This window comes from Prosopis cineraria, unplaced genomic scaffold (genome assembly GCF_029017545.1).
Source record: "Prosopis cineraria cultivar Desert tree isolate PC_DT_omini unplaced genomic scaffold, ASM2901754v1 PC3, whole genome shotgun sequence".
In the NCBI taxonomy this organism is placed as follows: Eukaryota; Viridiplantae; Streptophyta; class Magnoliopsida; order Fabales; family Fabaceae; genus Prosopis; species Prosopis cineraria.
The window spans coordinates 24,480,574-24,483,339 of NW_026555334.1; positions in this window are offsets into that span (position 1 = coordinate 24,480,574).

Consider the following 2,766-nt stretch of genomic DNA (forward strand, 5'->3'; position numbering starts at 1 on the left):
ATTGAGACGTTTTGTAACATTCTAATTTAAAGTTTTAGAGTTAATAGAAATTATGGAGAACAATTGAAGGTAATTAAATTAATTAGAAGATTTTTTTTTATTAAGCTTAGCTTAGGATATAGTTTCAAGTTAAGATATTTTAAAAATAAAATAAAAGTAAATATTACAAAAGAAAAGATAAAAGTAAATGAAAAGAAAATAATAAGATAGGGGGATAGAGATCTGTTGATGTATGTGTATAGGTATATATATAAAAGAAAAAGAAAAAGAGGATAGAGTGAATAAAGCATCTTGTGGGACCTTTACACCTTTTTTAAGAAAGGTAGGACTTATATATTTACTTTTATATACTTAATATACTTATACTAATTAAATCATGACCAGTCGATCTTAATGTGTTAATAAAATTAATAACAAGAATTTATGTAACTCTACTTTTTTAGACACCATTATTAAACCTAATGTAAAGTTTCCCTTACTAAACCATAATTAACTTCAAAATTTAAAGTAATCATGGAAATAATCTAAAAGGATTACCAAGTGTAATTTACAAGAATGGGATTTCAAGTTTTCAAAACTTACACACCATCCCCAAAACCCATCGTATCCAAAAATTAGAGTTAAAAACATTTTACAGAAGCATGAAAATCCACTTTGCATTAAAGCATTTGCAAAAGAAGTTAGAAAACATCATTTCAGCAAAACAACACAAGTGCACTATGGCTTATGTCACATGCATTGTGGCATGTTGCTCTTTATGACATGCACTATGGCACAGGCGCCATGTGTTGCAGCGCATTACACAAAATTGACAATAGCTTTGCTATCATAAGATAGTGCTGGGGGCAAATTTCTGACACGCCCCATTTATCCTTTCAATGTCTTATTAAGGTGATCTAGTTGTTTACAAAGAGCTTTCTCCTATCTTTAAGTAATGACACTGATTTCACAATTGATTCAATTTTTAGTCAAAAGTTAGACACCTATTTCAAAACTTACTCCTTTACAACAACATGCACATCTCAGGTGTCCAATTAACAATCCAAGTGCCAAAAACTCACACCACCCCTTTGACCACACTCAATTGATCATAATGGACTTGTGCAAGACACCACAACTAATCACACATGCATGTATCACATTTTTAATACCCAACTCCTTGATCACAAAAATATGAGAGGGAGCTAAATTCTCATAAATCAACATATACATTATCATATTCATTCATTTAGACAACTCCCTACGTGCACTAGTATTTTAGCCTTATTTAAACTTTACAATAGTTTAACATATAACCCAGGACGCAAAATACACATTTTAATCAGTTTTGCAAGTAGTACAAGTAGTCAAAAATCATATGAAATCCTAGTTAGTAAATTATCAACAAAAATACATATAAATAAGTTACAAGGCCTATTAGTAGGATTTTCTCCAAATCTTAAGCCTCTGATCATTTTCCTTGATCCTATTTCGATGAGCTAGTCCATATAATATTGAAGAATGAGAGGTAAGTACAACCACTCAATAACGAAAGTTAACTAGCCTATACAAATGCATGTCAATTAATTACATATGCAAATGGCAATTTATAAATCTTTCACAATTTATTTGCTTTCCAAAAGTTTGCCACAACTATAATACTAATAATCATATGACTGAACATAAATGCATGTCATCTCATCACATATATAAGCAATAAAACACATATAAGGTTATAATACTAACAACCATATGCCCCTATCAAATCACGCTGGCCTATAATAATAACAATTATGTATAATGCACATATATAAGGTTATAATACTAACAACCATATGCCCCTATCAAATCACGCTGGCCTATAATAATAACAATTATGTGACCAAAATATGAAATGCATGATCAATGACAACCTTATATCTTCATGGCACCTCCGACATGAAATCAATGGCTATGTAAGCCTTCCATTCGTAAGGAGCTATCTGGCCAATGTTACCTCACTCGCTTGTGATTCACAATTTTCCCTAATACTAACAACCATGAAATATCATGTCTCTAATCTAGCCTCATCATGAACTGATGAAGACTAATTAGGTTCGAGTCCCTTGAAAAACAAGTAAAACAATCCCTTATCAATCATAGGACAATGACTACCTCTCAATTCCAATGGTTACCTACCAAATACCATGTGGATTTATCACTGGTCTAAAATAATGATAATTCTAATAAAACTCACAAATCATGGAATGTTTTATTTTGTTTTACTCCATCCTACTTCACGCCATTCTATTCCATTAATTGTAATGTTTTATTTTATCATATACTCTCAAATATACTCAAAGTTATGGATTGATATACTCACAATTATGGCTTGATATACTCAAAGTTACTAGCAAAAGTATGCATGGTTTAGTAGAAGTGGGGGAAAAAAAGATTGAAACAAGTCTGTACTTTAGCTTAAAAAGGAATATTGATATGAAAAGAATCATAATGCTTCTGTTCGTTTTATGCTAGACAAAGGGAAAATAAGATTGTGAAAAAAGAAATATATTTAAAAGGACCAAATAGACTAAGTCCAATTAAGGTTGCACAAAAGATTGAACAAGACTGTACTTTAATCTAATCTAAAGTTTGGTTTTAGTCCCACCCAGACGCAACAAATTTTTGTGATCATTGAGACAAAAAAATTTTAGCTTGTTTGGTCATCTATCTGGTGGATCAATGTTTTTGTGGCCCTTAGGTTCAAAAGTTTCCATTGAAAATCGAGACAGCATTCTGTGAGCTGAG